The sequence below is a fragment of the Arvicanthis niloticus genome, chromosome 6 (genome assembly GCF_011762505.2).
Source record: "Arvicanthis niloticus isolate mArvNil1 chromosome 6, mArvNil1.pat.X, whole genome shotgun sequence".
Lineage (NCBI taxonomy): Eukaryota > Metazoa > Chordata > Mammalia > Rodentia > Muridae > Arvicanthis > Arvicanthis niloticus.
In genome coordinates, this window is record NC_047663.1 from 44,568,197 (window position 1) to 44,589,797 (window position 21,601).

The 21,601-nt window shown below is 37.7% G+C and overlaps 1 protein-coding gene across 3 annotated transcripts in view; it reads right to left on the reverse strand.

Moving 5' to 3' along the window:
- Ssh2 (slingshot protein phosphatase 2) overlaps window positions 1-21,601 on the reverse strand; it is a 258,061-nt gene that overhangs the window by 195,498 nt on the left and 40,962 nt on the right. The gene's annotated exons all lie outside the window — the stretch shown is intronic.

Sequence of the window (21,601 nt, forward strand, 5' to 3'; positions counted from 1 at the left end):
TTAGTGGTGTCTGTTTTAAATAGAACATAGCTAGTGACTAGTTGCATGAATAGACTGGTTAAGTGACTAGAAAATTGACTAAGGAATGTTTGGTTAGCTCAAGCGTTTTCTGTGGCTTCCCAATTTTGGCAACGGATGATTTTTGTTTCTTTCTGTTAGAATGGTGCTATTAACTTTTCATATTCAGACCTCTTCCCAAACTGAGGACAGACCTCTAATTCACTTATCCTCCCATCCAAAGATAAGACACTTGGTGCTGTTGTTTAGCGATAGGATTTAGAAACTAAGACAGGGTAAGATGGAGCCTGATTAGAGGATAACACCACTAGCCTAGCCTCATTAGATGTCCGCTTACAAGTGTTTATCGGAGCCAAAGGCATCCTCTACTCAAGTTCTTTGCCAGATGCCAGAAAACAATTTAAAACCTTTTCTTCCATTCTCCGGTCTCTTTTTCAGAATCTGTCTAGAAGATAAGTACAAGAAGACAAAGGAGTGAATCAACTAGCTGGTAACATAGGAAGGCTTTCCCTGTGACTAACAACACAAAATGAGGACAGAAAAACTCTAGTTCTGACACATTAGATGCCACTTACATGTCTGCTCTTAGGGTAACCAGGATGGAAACTGATTTACCCTCACATTGAGCATTGCTGTATATTTACCCTTATGTCATCAAGACTTCTTATGAGCAGTGGTTGAAACCCAGTCATATGTGGTATCTACTTTATAGCTGTCTTAGCTAACACTTTGGTTTTTTCCAAGCAAGGATGTGTTTTGACCTGCAGAATACCTGAGAGATTGAGTTTTAAAATACAAAACACTTGGATGAGAGAATGTAAAGTGGGGAGATACTATTTCTATTAACTACTTTGCTCCTGGTTTCCTCTTTCACTTTTTTCCTACCCTGATATTTTGTCTACATTTGGTTTTATGATCAAGTCTTACCATCCATTATCCCCTTCTCTTCTTTTAGAAAATAATCAGAAATAATTACATATTAAAAATTCGTATCTGACAACTATAGTCTCTTTATTTCTTCCTTTTGCAGGGAGAAAAAATAATACATGTTCTTCTGGCGTCTTTCTTTTTTATATCAATGTACAAAATACTCAAAAACTTCTAGAAATTCTACTGCAAAAGCTAAAGACTTAATAAAATGATTAAGGGAAGTAATAAGGTGGAGATTGGACCAGCTTCCAATTCTTCTAAACTCCCATGCTGTAACAAATCTGAGTAATACTAAGCATACCAAAAATGGCCTGTCACTGTTATGAACTCAAGAGCCAAACATGTAAGTCAATTAATCCAAGTCATACTCACTATGAACCTTCAGTTTTCATCTTATACTTTTTGAATATTTACACTAACACTCTCAAATGATCCTGTAACTACATCTATCTGCATTGCTAAGTTATTTCAGGACTTAACTATATCCTTATAATTAAAACAATTCATTGAGATACCTATCCATTTAGATGTGCTGATAGAATTACAACCTAATTGGTTCCGGGAACATGCATTTACTTGTGACCAACATATTTAGCTCTAAATTATAGTCTAAGAACCCTAAGGAAAACAAAAGACATTTTAAGTTTTTTTTTTTCCTCTGCCTTCTGAAGTAACTTGACAATTCTGATTGTTGAGCTGTTCCTGGCTACTATGCAACTTACTTCCAAGAATTCAGGAATAAATGAATGAATTTAAAGAGAGCTTAAAGGCATTTACTTCTAATTTCAAATATATACAGCAAATTGGGAAGAAAACATGCTTTCTTAATTTACTTGCTTCATAGGGTTTTATATATAATATTAACTCAAGATAGCAGGCTCTTATCTCAACTGATCTTATCAAAGATTGATATTACAGAATTTCTCCTCTTTCCTGGCCCATTACCTTCTACTTAGTCTACCACTGAGCTTCACATCCAGTCCTCAAATGCTTTCTCTACCATAAAGAATAAACTTCCCCTTCCTTTTTCTTTATCTCTCCCCCTCTCCTTCCTCCTCTCCCATGCTTCTCCTTCGCCTTCCTTCCCTTTACCCTCCCTTCCTTTGTAGAATCAGGAAGGAGTACTTTCTCCTTCTCTTCTTCAATAGAAATTGAGGATAGTAAGATATATATCCCTTGCTATTGTTAAGTCTCTTTTATTCTATACCTTATCCTTATTATAGGTCATATGGTTTAAGAAGAAGAAAACTATTCTCAACAATAAAAGAACTTCTGGGGGAATCACCATCCCTGACCTCAAGCTGTACTACAGAGCAAGAGTGATAAAAACTGCATGGTATTGGTACAGAGACAGGCAGGAAGATCAATGGAATAGAATTGAAGACCCAGAAATGAACCCATATACCTATGGTCACTTGATCTTTGACAAAGGAGCTAAAACCATCCAGTGGAAAAAGGACAGCATTTTCAGCAAATGGTGCTGGTTCAACTGGAGGTCAGCATGTAGAAGAATGCAAATCGATTCACTCTTGTCCCCTTGTACAAAGCTCAAGTCCAAGTGGATAAAGGACCTTCACATAAAACCAGATACACTGAAACTAATAGAAGAGAAGGTGGGAAAGAACCTCGAATACTTGGGCACATGGGGAAAGTTCCTGAACAGAACACCAATGGCTTTTGCTCTAAGATCAAGAATTGACAAGTGGGACCTCATAAAATTGCAAAGCTTCTGTAAGGCAAAGGACACTGTCAATAGGACAAAATGGCAACCAACAGATTGGGAAAAGATCTTTATCAATCCTACATCTGATAGAGGGCTAATATCCAATATATACAAAGAACTCAAGAAATTAGACTCCAGACAACCAAATAACCCTATTAAAAATGGGGTACAGAGCTAAACAAAGAATTCTCAGCTGAGGAAACTCGAATGGCCAAGAAGCACCTAAAGAAATGTTCAATATCCTTAGTCATTGGAGAAATGCAAATCAAAACAACCCTAAGATTCCACCTCACACCAGTCAGAATGGCTAAGATCAAAAACTCAGGTGATAGTAGATGCTGGTGAGGATGTGGAGAAAGAGAAACACTCCTCCATTGTTGGTAGGATTGCAAGCTGGTACAACCACTCTGGAAATCAGTCTGGTGGTTCCTCAGAAATTTGGACATAGCATTACCTGAGGACCCAGGTATACCACTTCTGGGCATATACCCAGAAGATGCTCCAACATATAACAAGGACATATGCTCCACTATGTTCATAGCAGCCTTATTTATAATAGTCAGAAGCTGGAAAGAACCTAGATGTCCTTCAACAGAGGAATGGATACAAAAAAATGTGGTACATTTACACAATGGAATATTATTCAACTATTAAAAACAATGAATTTGAAAAATTCTTAGGTAAATGGATGGAACTAGAAATTATCATCCTGAGTGAGGTAACCCAATCACAAAAGAACACACATGGTATTTACTCACTGATAAGTGGATATTAGCCCCAAAGCTTGAAATACTCAAGATTCAACTCACAGACCACATGAACCTCATGAAGAAGGAAGACCAAGTGGGATGCGTCGGTCCTTCTTAGCAGGAGTAACAAATTACTCAAAGGAACAAATATGGAGACAAAGTGTGAGACATAAACTGAAGGAGGGGCTGTCTGGAGACCATTCCACCTGGGTATCCATCTCACGTGCAGTCACCAAAGGTAAACACTGATGTGGATGTCAGGAAGTGCATGCTGACAGGAGCCTGATATAGCTGTCTCCTTAGAAGTCTGCCAGAGTTTGATATATTCAGAGGCAGATGCTCACAGCTAACCATTGATCTGATCAAGGGGCTCCCAATGGAGGAGTTAGAGAGAAGACTGAAGGAGCTGAAAATGTTTTCGGTCCCATGAGGAGAGCAACAATACCAACCAACCAGAGCTCCCAGGGTCTAAACCACCAGCCTGGGAGCACATAGGGAGGGACCTATGGCTCCAGCAGCATATGTAGGGGAGGATGGCCTTGTCGGGCATAGGTGTAAGAGGAGATCCTTGGTCCCATGAAGGCTGGATGCCCAGTGTGGGGAAAATCGAGGGTAGAGAGGTGGGAGTTGGGGGGTAGGTGGAGGTACATACTCATAGAAGCAGGAGGAGGGGGGATGGGATAGGGGGTTCCTGGGCAGGGTACGGGGGAGAAATGGGGTAAGGGGATAATATCTGAAATGTAAATAAAATATCCAATAAAAAATAAAAATTAAAAAGTCAATTAATTAAATATATATTCCATATTAAAAAAAAGAAGCAGAAAACATTTTGCTATTTCTTTTCTTCTCTCTTTATCAATCTTTCTTTTTTCCTTCCTTTTTTTTCTGGTTGCTGTTCTAAATGAATATATTGCTGCTGTACTCAAAGGAAACTAAGAGTTTTATTTGTGTTTTTAGAGACAAGGTCTTAGTACTGACTGGCCTGGAACTCTGTGTAAAACAGGCTAGCCTTGGACTTGGGACAGTTTTTCTGCTTCTGCCTCCCAAGTGCTGGGATTACACGTATGTGCCACCATATTTGAGTGAAAACTATAAAAAAATATATGAATATATATATATATATATATATATATATATAGTCTGTGATGGTAATTTTTGTGTGTCAACTTGACTACATCTGGAATTAACTAAAACCCCAATGTGGAGTGCACACCTGTGAGTTATTCCTGCTTAATTTGAAGTGGGAAAATCTACTTCTGGTCCAGATCTGTGGGGTAGGAAGACACACTTTTAATCCCAATCTTGAGGCAGGAAGATACATTTTTACTCTAGATGTTAAGGCAGCTCTAATAGGCTTCCAGCAGAAACCTATATAAGGACATGGAAAAAGGAAGCTTTTGCTCTTTGCCTGCTTGCTCTCACCTTGCTACAAGTCCATTCCTTCACTGGTATTAGAACCTACTTCTTTGGGATTCCAGATATTCTGAAGACTTAGTTGAGACATACAGCCTTATTTATGGACTGAAAAACGCCTGGATTCTTGAACCTTCCATTCATAGGGAGCCATTGTTGGATTAGCTAAACTACAACTTATAAATATAATAAATCCCATACATATTAATATATACATTTTAATATATATTCATTCATTCTATAAGCTCTGTTACTCTAAAGAGCCCCGACTAATACACTATCAGCTATCAAAACAATAAAATGTATCTTTATCTAGGACTGAAATGCCAAGACATATCCATACACAGGTATAACTGGATTGACAAAGTAATTTTATAGTCTGAGGATAATCCAATTGAGAAAACTATCTCTGATGTATCTACCCCCAAGTCATAAATTCAAAAACAATTATGTCAGTATGTAATGCAAGCACTGGTGAACAAAATTCAGAATGTGTCAAAGAGTTTTTAAATATTCCTTCCATTCTTATTCTCTCACCTCTCAGCCCTCTATAAACCCATTCCCAGAAGTAATTACCATGCCAGTTATCTTAGCTACTGCCCAGGGGTGGTTTGCATATACACAAGCTTTATGGGTTTAGATGTCCATTCTCTAAAGACACAGATGAAAACAATTTCACCTACTTATCTTTACTTCAATATTTAGAATATCTCTCTTGAACACTTCCACCCAGCCAGATCCTGTACTTCTCCAGAGTCTAGCCAGGCAAATGGATGGAACTAGAAAAGTTTATTGAGTAAGGTAACCCAGACCTGGAAGGACTAATGCCTCATGTTCTCTTTCATCTATGGTTCCTAGTTTCAAATCTTCAGATGTAAGTGTATGACCTGGAGTATTCAGAAACTAGAAAACTAAAGAGGGCCATTATGTAGGGGTGATGGTGGAGAAGCAACAGAAAGGCAACAGAGAGGAATAGCCTGGTACTAGTGATCTGAGAGGAAGATAGAAAAATGGGTTGGGGGGCTTTAATTATGAAGGAGGAGGGAGGTAAATACACGAGAAAGAAGATAAAATAACTGAGGATATATGGAAAAGCCTTAAAGAAACATACTATTATCTACTTTAAAAATACTGCAAAAACCTGTGAGTATAAATATAGATATAAATAGTTTAAATGAAAGTTTCACATCTGGGCTGACAATGTTCCCCCCAGAGCCTTAAACTATATAACAAACCCCAATACAATGCATGAGAAGCCCTCTTTTGAGTTGTTGGTCAGGGTTAGCCAAATAGGCCACTGCTATTGCCCTTGGTTGTCTTCCAGAGGTGGAAGGAAGTACTTTATTTCTGAAGACACCATATATTTCAGATACAAGGCCGAAAGGACTTGATATGATCTGAAAGTCTCCTCCCTGAAGGAGCCATGTAAGCTCCCAAAGGAAGGAAGAACCAATAGCCCTACCCAGCTATGACACCTCCGAAACACAGCAACAGTCAGCATGGCACAACAACCCTAAGGGTACAATAGTGGTATATATACCATGGCAGTAACAAATTGAGGCCTCTTGAGCTTTGATGGACTTGTGCCCACAAAACAAAAGGGAAATAATGTCTAGTATTGGGAACCTAGCTAACTACCCAGGGCTAGTGAAGTTATGTATCTTAGAGGGAAATCTATAGCCACTACTTTACTAAACTAACATAATACCTAACTAAATTCTAAGTATTTATCCTTACATTCACAGAAAAGTGTAGTCCTTACCCCTTATCAAGGAAACTTCTCTTTGCAACAGAGACCATTACAGAAAACCACATCAATCAAAATGCAGTTGTGGAGCCCAGACCCAGCTGATATATCTACAAAACAACCCTTATACTAAAGGCTCAGGGATCACACTGCAAAATAGGGGACAGAAGGATTATAAGAGCCAGAGAACAGGGAGTTTGCTCTGAGAGAGTATCTAGAAATGTCAGAAGTTACACTTAAGTTTCACCAACATGGCTACCTAAATAAAAGTGACCTAAACAAAGATGATACCAACTAGACATGTTAATATGTAAAAGGGATGCTTCAATGCTAGATAAAGCACTATAGGCAACTACAGAATATTCAGGGTGGGAGAAACACTCTTCCCTAGGGAAGATCATACCAATTGACTATCCAATACCTAATGGTCAGCCCTGAAAACAGATAGACAAGTAACATTGACTGAGCAGGTTGTTTTTTTTTTTTTTAATATATTTAAGAATATTCAAATATATATTCATGTGTGTGTACGTGTGTGTAATAGCAATTAAGAAGAGAGGCAATGAATTTGAAAGAGAACAAGGAGGAGGTATATGAGAGAGGGTTTGGAGGGAGAGAAGAGAAGGAGGAAGGATATATTATAATCTCAAAATATTATTTATTTATGGAATGCTGAGGGTTCAGTTTAGAGTGTTAGCCATGCCAGAAAAGCACCTTACTACTACTGAGCGATCCCCTAGATCTCTGTTTATTTTTTTTAAAGTTTTGGGACAGGGTCTCATTATGTTACTCAGGCTAACCTTGAATTCAGTCTATAGCTCAGGTGCACTTTGAACCTGTGAGCCCTCTGTCTCACCCTCTGAAGAACCTGGGATTATATATGTGTATGTCACCAGGTCAAGCTTCAAAAACATTTTATTAAATTATGTTAAAATAACATAACATTAAATTTACTATCTCAAATATGCTTAGTGCAATTTGCATGTGCATGCATGCATGCATGCATGTGTATGTGTGAGTGGGTGTGTGCATAATCAGATGCCTGTGTGCATGGGTAGGCCAAAGAGTAACCACAGGTATCATCAGGAACACTGACCACCTCCTTTGAGATATGATCTCTCATTAGCCTGGAGCTCATCAATTAAACTAGACTCAATGGCTGGTGAGCCCTAGGGATTCTCTTGTCTCCATCTTCCCAGTAATAGGATTACAAGTGTATAAACTAAATCTGGTATCTCTACATGAGTTCTGGGAATTAAGTTCAAATACCCACATAATGGACCAAGCCTCCCCACTATACTCCTGGCCAGGTTCTGTCTCAACCATTTTAAAATTGCAGTTCAGAAGATTCACATTGTTGGGTGGCCAATCTCAACAGTTTTTCATTTTATAAAACTGAAACTATATACATTGTAAATACATAAATTTATTTCTTTCCTGAGCCTGACAACTATCATTCACTTTTGCTTCAATGAATTTGACTACTCCAGATACCTTATGTAAATGTAATAATAGTTATACCTGGTGGCACAAACCTATATCCCCAGCTACTGGGAAGGCTAAGTCAAAAAAATTCCAAGTTCAAGGCCTAGCTGGGCTTAGAGAGTAAGCTCAAAGAAAACTTAGTCAACTTTAGTGAGATCATGACTCAAAATTAAAAGTTCTTTAAAAGGGAAAAAGATTCAATCTAGAAGTAGAAGAAAAAGAGGAATAAGAGGAGTAAAAGGAGAAACTCTTTAGGACATAAACATACAATGAGAAGACCATGTGAAGACAGAAGACATACATCTACAAACCAAAAAGATACCTCAGAAGACATCAACTCTGCCAACGCTTACACCTCACAACAGACAGCACACCTTCAGAAGAGTAAATTGTTGTTTCTTGGTATGGAAGCCTCAAAAATTATTACAGAGAGAACTGTTCTCATGTCCTTTTCTAGGCCCAATAGGAAACTACTCAAATTCTTCAAACTAACCAGAGCTGGGTTAACTTCCATATTATATTTTTTGATAATGATAATAGTTTGAGTCAAAGACAAGGTCTTTATATGTAGTCCAAATTAGGCTGTAGCTTGCTATAGTTTCACATTCAATTCACAGACTTCCTGCCTCAGCCTAAAAAGTGCTTAGATTTATACACATGTATACCACACTTGTTTTCTCTTCTACTTTTAACAATCCCTGTGATTGATTATACTGATTTCCACTCTAATAATCCAGGATAATCTTCCTATCTTAAAGCTATGTTATTACCTTTATTCAAACTGCAAATTTATCCCCTCCTTTGCTATGTAACATAAAACATCCTCAGATTCACAAGGGATAAGGATGAAATTCTCTTTGGAAAGCTATTATTGTACCCACCACAATAATCTTTTCTGAAGGGGAAAACAATTATGCTACAGAACCTTATTTTTATACTAATACAACAGGAAGTACAAAATCAAGTGCATACAATAAAAAACACTATAACTTTGCATAGGTAGAGATCTAGCTTAAATGTTCAGTAGCAGAATGTTTGAAGTTATCTTTTGTAGAGAGACAATGTTTACCTTATGATCCAAGGAAAGTATTTAAAGGCATCTTTATGATCAATAGCACAGATCTTCAAGAGAATTATCTGATATTAAGGATACAATCTATGACTATTGAAGGATAATAATAATTAGACTAAGCAAACATGAAAAAATTGAAAGTTTAAGAATGAATTGTATTGTTTTTTTTCCTATATATCTATAATTTCTTGCAAATATATCTTCTAAGTCTTATCTTACTCTACTGTAATTATTTCTATAGATTCTCTTTCCACTTCTAGATTGTTAGCTTCTCATATTCTGTCTCTGGGGCTGGAACAAAACAGGCGTTCAGTAGATGTTCAACAAGTAAGCAGTTTAGCATGTGAGTTACTACTATTTTTCTTATTGTCTAAAACCTTCAATTGAACATGAGACAAGATCCTATATAGGTATGGTTAAGAGACAGTCTCCACTAAATATATGGCTTTTATCTTTCCATTAGAAGAGCAAACTATATGAAATGCTGCTTCTTGTGGGCTTCAAGTCAGTATGGAAGTTTGAAGCCAAAGGAGCACTTTCATTTCTGAGAGATACTTAGCAAATTGGCTTGCCAGTGGGGGAAGCAGTCAGAGTGCTTATGCCAAAAGACTCTAATTCTGGCCTGCAATTTGTCCATTTTATTTGTGAAGACATTGCTACTCTCTGCTCTACACATAATACAGATCTATGTCATGGTAACTTCTTTGCTGCACCTTTCAGAAGGAAAACATCTTTCAATCTAAAGCTTACAAGTCCTTCAAAGCACCACCTAATATCCCAGAATCTCAGGACACTTCAAAAATGATAACTTCATTTTCATTAAAGAGGGATCTCCCCTCTAAGTCTTCACTGTTAAGATGGTTTGACAAAATATGGCCTGTGGTCAAACATGGCCTGGTTTAATACAACCAGCAAGCTAAGAAGGGTTTTCACGCAATTAAAGGGTTATTTTTTCCCTTTTAAAGCAAAGAAGAATATAAGAGATTCACTATCTATTCCCCTCAGAAAAAGATTGCTGATAAATCTTGAGCACATAATTCAGCCCAATAATAAATTATCTTTATGTTCACTAATCTATTCCTATTCTACCCTCCTCTGTGGCAGATCCTCTTCTTTACCTCAAAGTTATTTCTCCACTACCAGTAAACAACTCAGGCTGATAGTGCTAGATACCTCCTTCCCTTGTCCCCAACATAAGTCAGTCACATACCAGTGGAAGCCTGAGAGCAAGTCTCTCATGTCCTTATAGGAAAGGCTTTCCACTATGACATAAGAGACTTCAGAAAATGACCTTTCCATGCATCTGAATAGATGCTTTCAAATGTAGTGATGTCTACATCTGTGTGACATCCATTTCATGATCTCAAAAATGGTAGAGCGGAGAAAGGGAAAGAATCCAGAACCTTGAAAATTGCATTAGCCAGTGATTCTCAACTTGTGGGTCTTGACCCCTCTCAGGGTGAAAAGACCCTCTCACAGAGGCTGCCTAATACCATCAAAAACAGATACTTACACTACAACTCATAACAGTCCCAAATTACAGTTATGAAATAGCAATGGAAATAATTTAATGGTTGGGGGTCACCATAAGATAAGAAACTGCCTGTATTAAAGGGTTATAGCATTAAGAAAGTTGAGAACCACTGCATTATACCCAAACTCTGCCTCTGAAATACTTATATTAAAAATATGTTCACCCTACCTTTAAAAGGGTATTCTGGTACTTTCAACTAAAGGAATCTTAACTACCTAATCAGACTCTGTGTACTTCAAGAACAGAGCCAATATGTTATATGTCTGATTTCTATAGTATGTACATTGATGACTATTGAAATTCAATTATTTTGCTAATAATAACTCTGGATAATTTATTACTTTTAGAGTTTGAAAGATTTCTTAGCAAACAGAAACAGTATGGAGATCAACTTGTGGGAAAATAACTTTGTCAGGGACTGGAAAAATAGTTCAGAGCACTGGCTGTTTCTCCAGAGTACCCAGGTTCAATTATCAGCACCCACATGGTAGCTCACAATTGTCTGTAATTACAATTCCTGATGCCCTCTTTTGTCTCCAAGGGTACCAGACATACATGTGTTGCACAGACATACACACAGGCAAAACATCCATACACAATAAATAATAAAATAAGAGAACTTTTTAAAAAAGAAAGTAGCTTTATTAGCTGGGCATAGGAGTACAGGCCCATAATCTCAGTACTCAGAAAGCTGGGGTAAGGAGATTAGAAGTTCAAGGATATATGAGACCTGTCTCATATAGCAAAACATTTCTCATTTAATATTCTAAATTTCACACTCCAAATTCATTAAGTGTCAGAAATGAGAGTTTTGGTTTTTTCTTTATAAACAGGGATTTAGTTTCATTTTGGGGAGATGCATCATTCATACTCATCTCTTTCTCTTTTAAATCTTTTATTGTAATTAACATTGGTAAGATTTAGATGTGGGGTGGCAAGATGGCTCAGCTGGTATAGATACTTGTTATGCAAGCTTGTAAACCTGTGTTCAATCTCTGGGAGGACTGGACAAAAGGAAGAGAAATGACTCCACAAAATTGTCTTCTGACTATCACATGCATACCATAGCACACACACACACCTCTCTCTCTGTCTCTCTCTGTCTCTCTCTCTGTCTCTCTCTCTCTCTCTCTCTCTCTCTCTCACACACACACACACACACACACACACACACACACACACACACGTTTTATAATTAACATGTCAGCTTCCTGCATTTCATTCTCTGAATGTTCACTATAATAGTATCTCACCCTACACTGACAGACTTCATATTACTGAAGAAACTCTTCATACTATCATGTGGATTTTTTTAAAGTCCATTAAATTCTGCCAAGTTTTTGCTGTTTTTCCCCTTTCCTTTTTCTAATATAGCCATCTGACCTGAAAGAAGTGGTTATCAGATATAGAAGAAAGTAATTCTCAGTTTGGTTCTCAAACTCCCACCAGTGGCAGAAACCACAGAAGTATTTAAGAATTTGTCAGAAATGCAAGTTCTTATCTCATCCCATCTTCAAAAATAAAATAAAATCAATCTATAAGGCCTAGAAGAATATTTTTAACAAGTCTTTCAAGTGATTTAGACATGCACTGATGTTAGAGCCTCTGGTACAAAGTATTTGCTTCTGCAGACAGCATTTAAACCCCTGCATTAAAGCTAGGCTTTACATCACTCTCCTGAAAACAGTTAAGCAGCAGGATTCTAAATTCCAATGGCCTTTCCAGACACTGGGTGAAAATCCTGTGTGACTAAATTGAAGTGAAAGATAAATGTCCTTTCTATACTGAGAATGCATATTTGACTGGGATATAGAAAGACTTAAACAATTAATTCTGTAAGTAAAAGATGTGTAAATATTTCCTGCGACTTAAGAATGATACCAATACCACAATTAAATTACTGCTGCTGGGCCAAGAGATAACCACATTGATTATTTCGTCCTCCAATCCTGGAGGAAAGAAAAAAAAAATCAGCAAATTAACTTTAGCCTGGAAACTTGGAAACCCAAAATAGAAATGCTTTAGCCACTTCCATACTTTAAGGTAATAAAGTATTGGGGTAGAGACACTGGGATTCTGCTTCTCCTAGTTAGATGATTTTGTGGATGTTAAAATATATGGTACTATTTATTTGAGCTCTTAAGAGCTTTTAGCCCTAATTTAAGAAAGAACTGTGAATGCCAAGAAGAAATCAAAATTATTCAGAAAATATAATTTCCTGAAGGGGAACAAGAGACTTTGAAAACCTTAGTTCCTGTCACATATTTTTTACTGAACTCAAATGAAATTTGTTTTTCATTTTAGTTCAAAGTACAAAGGACAGAAACAGTTGAAGCTGAAAAAAAAAAAAAGAGATCTGGAACTAAAACTTATTTGTCATTAAGTAAAAATTAGTGTCTATGGGCTGGTGAGATTGCCAGTAGGGAAGGTGATTGCTGGTAAGCCTGACAACCTGAGTTTGATACCAGGAACTTATACCGTTGAAAGAGAGACCCGACCTTCTCAAATTGTCCTTTGACCTCCACAAGGCATGCACATCTACACACACACTAAATTTTAAAAAATCAAGAGCATTGAAACTCTACTTTAAAAAAATGCCTCCATACATAAAGAATAAGAAAGTATGAAAACAATAAATTTACAAAAGTCAAAAGTAAGGAAGCAAACAAAACTATGCTGGAAGATTATGAGACCAGTGGAGAAAAAATCAGTTAGCTGGAAATGAGCAACTTGTAGTTTATATAAGGAGTATTCAGAAACATATGTGTATCCTCACATAAACATTCCTAAAACATTCTTACATTCCTAAACTTGTAATTATAGCAAAGCCATAAAACAAAAAGGGAAATAAGGTATTTCTGGTGGGATGTAAAGGCAGCTGTTCATATGCACAGGTTCATAAGTTTTAGTAAAGGAATTATATGAACACAGAGAAGGGGAAGGGAGGAAGAGTGAGAGAGATGGGAGACAGACAGACAGACAAAAGAGTTTACACTTAGTGTTCCATGGTAGATTCTGAAAAATAATCATTCACAAAAGCAGTAACAAATAATAAACAAATTAATAAAGATAAGGAAAAGCAAAGTCAATGCTAAATATTTAATCCAGATTGATGAGGAAAAAATGGCAGCAGCACTTCACAATTTCTGGACCTAGACTCTCAATTTACAAGTGACAAACATACTGTGTTGACTGCAAATGCCTTTCTTTAATCCCATTATTTGGGAGGCAGAGGCAGGCAGATCTCTGAGTCTGAGTCCAGCCTAGACTACACAGCAAATTCCAACAAGAATTACATGTTGTAAACAAACACAGAATATAAGATTGTAAATAGTGTCTTGTGCTAGTCAGAGCTACATATTGAAACCCTGTGTCACTAAGTAGAAAAGTAAATAAATGAATGGGGCATGGGTTTGGATTCAAGTCTTGAATTGCTAATTATGTGGTTTACAAATGAAATCTAATCTTGGCAAAGACTGGCTTGTCTCTGCTTAGGCATATCAAAGTGCTTTACTATTTTCACTTTTTATTTTATTTTATTTTTTAATTAGGTTTCTGCTATTGAGTTAGCAGCTTGGTTCCTTCCTGTTCTTTGTGAGAATTAAAAAACAAACAAATAGACAAACAAAAACACAAAACAAAAAATAAACCACCAGCAATTCACTTTTGTCAACTTCATGGGAACACTTGGCTAGCACAAGACACTATATACAACCTTATAATCTGTGTATGTTTACAGCATATAATTCTTGTTAGACCCCATTCATTTGGCAAATCTCCTTAATGTTATCATTATGGTTCTAAAAACCTTAGCATTCTAGCTTCTTATTTCCCAACTCAGACCCATATATGGGAAGTATTCATGATTTTAAACACATCCACCAACTACCCCAACTTCTGTCATATAAACAGAGAAAAACATATGTAGCTTGACTTGGAACCTGGACTGTAGAAGCCAATTGGGCTTTAGAGAAGTTAATGTGTGTGCCCATGATCTGACAACTGTGCTTCTATGGTATTAAAGAGCTGAAGCTCTGTGATTTCTTTGGGAGAATAGCATTTAGAACAAAAAAAAAAAAAAAAAAAAAAAAAGTGTGAGGGGGATGGGGGAAACTATTTTATAGAAACCAGGGAACTTCAAAAAGCAATAAGATACTGAGAAAGAAGAGCAAGACAAACCTCTTTGGACATCTGTCTAGGGATGTGTGCCAGGAAAGAAAGACAAGTGCAGAAAGATCAGTGTTACCGAGAAAGAATCCCAAGACACTCCCAAGTCAGGTATCAGATGATTGAAAAGAACAGTGTTTACTCAGAACCCAGAATTAGACCTATTTCCCTGCAAGTAAAGAGCCTGATTCATTAACAAATGATAACTGAAAAATGTTTATAGCACTAGAGGAGAAATCTGGGTTGATTAGCAAGGAAGGTGACACATACCTAAAATTAAAGACCAACAGGCTGAAATGGACTTAAGTGAGTGGTGATTTCTTTATTTATAATTTCTTTAGCTGCTTTCAGACTATGACATCTCATACTGTAGCAAAATTATTTCTGTATTATACTTAATTACTAGACTATGGTGAAAGAAGAAATTGAATAGAAGAGTATGAACCACAAGTATTCATTTTCAAAGGGACTGATCTCTGAGACTTTGAATAAATATTTACACAGCCATCAAAACCACTTGAATGCCAGGACCAAACCCAGTGATCACAGTCAGCATCAGATGCAGCACTGGGAGGAGTCTTCCTCACGGTGAATCCAGAAAACTGTTTTAGGAGGAGAGAAGCTCATTTACAGATTCTGCTTTACTCTGTCACTTTCTTACACATACATACTTCAGGGGCAGATACCACAGCAAGGCTGCCAAGGAGGATATTCTCATGCAGAAAGAGACAGGATGACATCATGACAACCTACAAGAGAATTCTGAAAAGGGTCTCTATAAAACATTAGTCATAGGCCTATGGGATCCTTCCTTATCCTCTGAATTGGAAGAAAAACTTTTCAATTGCTTTCATCAAGCATCATAAAAAATCATCTGGGAAAGCGAGACCTTATATGGATGGTTAATGGAAGAAGAGAGCAGAACTAACCACAAGTAGAGCAATGTCATGAAATAACCAAAAGGATGAGAGAATCTTCAGAAAAAATTCTAGCTATAAGTAGCAATGGCCCATAAGTAGAGATCAAAAGAGCAATACAGTCTAGAGAGGATGAACTCACAAAAGACCAGGCATTTCTTACCAAGAATGGTGGCACATGCTTTAATCTCAGTGTTGGAAAACTGAAGCAGGAAGATCTGTCTCAAAACTATGGGAGCTGTAATCAGGAGGATCAATAAGAGTTCAAGGCCAGTCATGGACACATAGAAAGTTTGAGGACAGTATGGGCTACATAAGACTCTGTCTCAAGAATAAAATAAGTAGCCGGGCAGTGGTGGCACACGTCTTTAATCCCAGCACTTGGGAGGCAGAGGCAGGCGGATTTCTGAGTTTGAGGCCAGCCTGGTCTACAGAGTGAGTTCCAGGAGCACCAGAGCTATACAGAGAAACTCTATCTCAAAAAAGAAAAAAAAAAAGAAAAAAAGAAAAAAAAAAAAGAAAAGAAAAGAAAAAAAAGAGTAATGGTCCTGCCACTGGGGAACGCTAAGATGCTATAAACAGCCTGCTATCTCCTCTGGACCTGCATTCTCCTACCACCTGTCCACCCACCTTCATACACACCTGTGGATCCTTAACTACACAGACCTGCAGACCCTGAACCATACAGCCCAAGGATACCCATCAGAAGCCTGCCACACATCTTTTATTTTTTTCTTTTATTGGATATTTTCTTTATTTACATTTCAAATGTTATCCCCTTTCCCGGTTCCCCCCTCCCGAAAACCCCCATCCCACTCCCCTTCTCCCTGCTTTTATGAGGGTGTTCCCCTACCCACTCACCCACTCCCACCTCCCTGCCCTCTGACTGGGGCATCAAGCCTTCATAGGACCAAGGGCCTCTTCTCCCATTGATGCCAGACAAGGCCATCCTCTCTGCTACATATGCAGCTGGAGCCATGGGTCCCTCCATGTGTATTCTTTGGTTGGTGGTTTAGTCGCTGGGAGCTCTGGGAGGTCTGGTTGGTTGATACTGTTGTTCTTCCTATGAGGTTGCAAATCCCTTCAGCTCCTTCAGTCCTTTCTCTGACTCTTTCATTGGGGATCCTGTACTCAGTCCAATGGTTGACTGCGAGCATCTACTTCTGTATTTGTCAGGCTCTGGCAGAGCCTCTCAGGAGACAACTATATCAGGTTCCTGTCAGCATGTACTTCTTGGGATCCACAATAGTGTCTGTGTTTAGTGGCTGTATATGGGATGGATCCGAAATCAGCCTGGTGGTTCCTCAGAAAATTGGACATAGTATTACCTGAGGACCCAGCTATACCACTCCTGGGCATATACCCAAAAGATATTCCAACATATAACAAGGACACATACTCCACTAAGCTCATAGCAGCCTTATTTATAATAGCCAGAAGCTGGAAAGAACCCAGATGTCTTTCAGCCAAGGAATGGCTACAAAAAATGTGGTACATTTATACAATAGAGTACTACTCAGCTATTAAAAACAATGACTTCCTGAAATTCTTAGGCAAATGAATGGAACTAGAAAATATTATCTTGAGTGAGGTAAACCAATCACAAAAGAACACACATGGTATGCACTCATTGATAAATGGATATTAACCCAAAAGTTCGGAATACCCAAGATACAATTCACAGACATGAAGCTCAAGAAGAAGGAAGACCAAAGTGTGGATGCTTTGGTCCTTTCTAGAAGGAGGAACAAAATACTCACAGGAGAAAATACAGAGACAAAGTGTGGAGCAGAGACTGAATGAAGGAAAGGCCATCCAGAAGCTGCCTGCCACACATCTTACCAAAAGTAATTTACAGATTCAATGCAGTTTCCATCAAAATTCCAAAATAATTGCCTGTCTATGGGATATGTTATTCTAGCTAGACTGCCTTGTCTGGCCTCAGTGGGAGAGGAAGTGCCTAGTCTCACAGAGGCTTGATTTGCTAAGGTGAGTGGATACCTAGGGGAGCCCCGACCTGCTCAGAGTAGAAGCAGAGGGGAAATGAGGGAAAGGGTTGTGGAAGAGGGTGACCAGGGGTGGGGCAGTGAGTGAGATGTAAAGTGAATAAATAAAAAATAAATTAATTAAATTAAATTTTAAAAAGAAATATTTATGGTCAGACCAGCAAGATGGCTCATCTGATAAAGGCACTTGTCACCAAGCTTGATGATATGAGTGTGATCCTCAGAACCCCATGGATTCCTACAAGCTGTCCTCAAATGTCCCAACATGTGTACTATGGCACATGTGTACACATATATATACAATAAATACAAGATTAGAATCCAAATAGTAATTTAAAAAAAATTCCATTTCTAACCTTTAGGTTTAATTATAGTAGTATGATGGCTATTCTTGATTGTCAACTTGACCATCTCTGGAATTAATTAAAACCTAAATGGCTGGGTTTACCTGTGAGGGAATTTTTTTTCTTAATTAAATCATTTGAAGTTGGAAGACCCATTTTTAATTTAGAGGCAGGAAAATACATCTTTAATCCAGCTCTTTAATCCAGCTCTTTTGAGGAAGGGAAGATCTATCTTTAATCTGGGCCACACTTCTGTTGGTGTGTGCACATGTGAACACACACACACACACACACACACACTGATGCTCCTGAAAACTTAATTGTATATATTCTTTCTATGACTTCTGTTCCTCTAGGGAACCCTGACTAATACAAGTAGGAAACAGAAGAAATTTTTTTCAATTAAGATGTGTTTAATTTCAAATTTCTGAAGAAGCAAGCATCCTTTGTTTTTCAAACAAGTACAGACTGGACAAGTGGCTAGTCCCACCTTGCATTTTACAGCTTTACTGATGAACTTGTCACAAAGATATGCTGGAAGTAGGCTCATAAAGCCCCCTTCAGTGGCCGCCCAGGATGTGTGTCTTAGCAGCACCAGTGCACAGGATCTTCAATCCCAGTCAATCAATGAAGAAGTGATCAGCTCACTAGTTCTTCAGGTTTTCTGTGTACGTCTTACTATTACAGAAATGGATGGCACATTTTACAAATTACTATGCTCATATCTCTTAGGAACCAGGTACTTTTGATAATTTCAAGAGCTGACAATTCTGAAGAAGTTAGCAACCTCTTTAAACATATTATAGTTGTGGGAAATGTGTTGAAATATTCTGTGTCTCAGTAAGTAATATTCTGCTTGTCAGAAAGTAGCTAGAATGTACAGAGACAAGCCCCACATTTACATTTCCTATGAGTCTCCTTGGCAACAATCCATAAAAGTTCCCTCAAAATGCAAAAAGAACAAAAATCTACTCAATTAAGTATTGTTTCCAAACCATAGGTTGTGACACATTAAAACTTGTAGAATCAAGTCAGTTTTCAGGAGCATCAGTGTGGGGGTGGGGTGCGAGGGTGGGAATTGAACCCAAGGCATCAGAGTATAATGCATGTAGCAAGGGTTGTTTTTATAGCTTGTGCTGCAGGGGTGTGTGTGTGTGTGTGTGTGTGTGTGTAGCATCTATATTGTAAAAGTACACATAAACTCATATAAAACATGAGTTTAAAAATCAGGTATACGTAACTGATTTATTATTGTGTATAATACCTGACACTTAAATTGACATGTCAGTTGATAGAGTATTTACCTATCATCACAAAGTTTTAAGTTTGATTCTTAGCACCACATGAACTGAGCATAATGGTACACAATTGTAATCCCAGCACTGTGAAGGTGGAGGCCAGAGGATTAGAAGTTCAAGGCCAGCCTGGGATATAAGAGTTCCTATATCAAAAAATAAATAAAGTGGTACTCATTAAATATCTGTGGGATGACTAGTTAATATATTTCATAATATTTGCCATTCATAAATCACCTTTTAATTGAATATAAAGTAGTTAGGAAGTATCTTTTATGAGGGCATTAAAATAACTAGTAAATTCAACAATTCTTTCACTGGTTGGTTGACTGTTGTGCTAACAAACATCATATTCTGGAAGGAAATGAGAGAAGTAAAGATCTTGAGAACTGACAAACTAAGAGTGGTCACCCAAAAATACATATAAAACTATTATTATGGCTGGTTTTAATAGCATCTTGCCACAAATTAAAATCTTAGTTGGAAGTTTCACCTGAAAAATTGTCCAGAATGCTTTAATTGATGTGGGAAGATCATCCCAACTTGAGACCTATCCCATGGGAGAGAGCCAACCCCTGACACTATTAATGGTACTCTGCTATGCTTACAGATAGGAACATGGCATAACTGTCTCCTGAGAGGCTTTATCCAGCAGCAGATAGAAGCAGATGCAGAGACCCACAGCCAAACATCAAGTGGAGCTTGGGAATCTTGTAGAAGAGTGAGGAATAGAATTGGGCGAGCCTGAGAGGTGAAGGAAACCACAGAAGATCTACAGAGTCAACTAACCTGGGCCCATAGGGATTCACAGAGACTGAAACACCAACAAAAGAGAATGCAGAAGCTGGACCTAGGTCCCCTACACATTTGGAGCAGATGTGCAGCTTGGTCTTCATGTAGTTCCCCTAAACAACTAGAACAGGAGCTATCTCTAACAATGTTGCCTGCCACTGGATCCCCTTCCCCAAACTGGACTGCCTGATTGGGTCTCAGTGGGAGAGGATGTGCTTAGTCCTTCTGGGATTGGATGTCCCAGGATGGGGTTGTACCCAAAGCAGGCTTCCCCTTCTCTGAAGAGAGGGGGAGGGGTCTGGGAAGGGGCTTCAATCAGAGTGTAAAGTGAATGAATGAAGGAAGGAAAAAAAAAGGATACGAATAGAACTCTCACCAAGAAAAGAAATAGAAAATAAACAGAAGAAAACAACTTTCAAGCAAGCACTGTAGGTACTGAAGGGAAGATAAGTGAAAAAATAGAGTGTAGATAACAATATACTATTAAAGGGTGCTCAGAGTGAATATTTTACTCAAACTGTTTTTACTTAGCTCCCTATGGACAAAGATAATGTTGTCATATAATAGGAACTCTTAAATGTTTACACTCAGTGCACTGCAAATGAATTTAAACTCATCTTGTTTAGCTAGCAGTGTCATATCTGTAATCACAAATACTGGGCAGACTGTGAACTGAAGAGACATGTGAGATATATATATATATATATATATATATATATATATATATATATATATATATGTATACATATATATGCACACACACATACACACACACACACACAAATGGGATTCTATTTGAGAAAAAAAATAGCAGCAAGGAAACTTTATGTACTAATAGGGAAGTATTTCTAAGTCAGATTAAGTGAGAGAAGGTAGGGTACAGAACGAGGTTTGCAGCAATGGCTCTCAACCTGTGGGTTGTGACCTCTTTGGGGGATGCCCTTTACAGGGCTTGCCTAAAACCATTGGAAACCACAGATACTTACATAATGATTCATAACAGTAGCAAAATTACAGTTATGAAGGAACAACAAAAATAATTTTATGGTTGGGGTCATGACAAGATGAGAAACTGTATTAAGGGTCTCAGCAATAGGAATGTTGAGAATAATTTTTCTACTTCAAGCTATCACTAGTATAACACACAGAAACCACACATGCACACCACACATTTGTATGTCTGTGCACAGAATTCTAAGAGACAAAAAACTAAACTTCATTGTAAAAGCTACATGACCAGAGGGTAATAGTAAGAAGAAGGCTTTACTATATACCTATTATAACTTTGTAACTGTTTAACTTTGTGAATGTATAACTTAGCCTTAAAAATAAATAATTTAAAAATCAAGTAACAAAATAATTTACCATTTCAGCAATAACCAAGTTCCATAAAGAAGCAGAGTTGATTA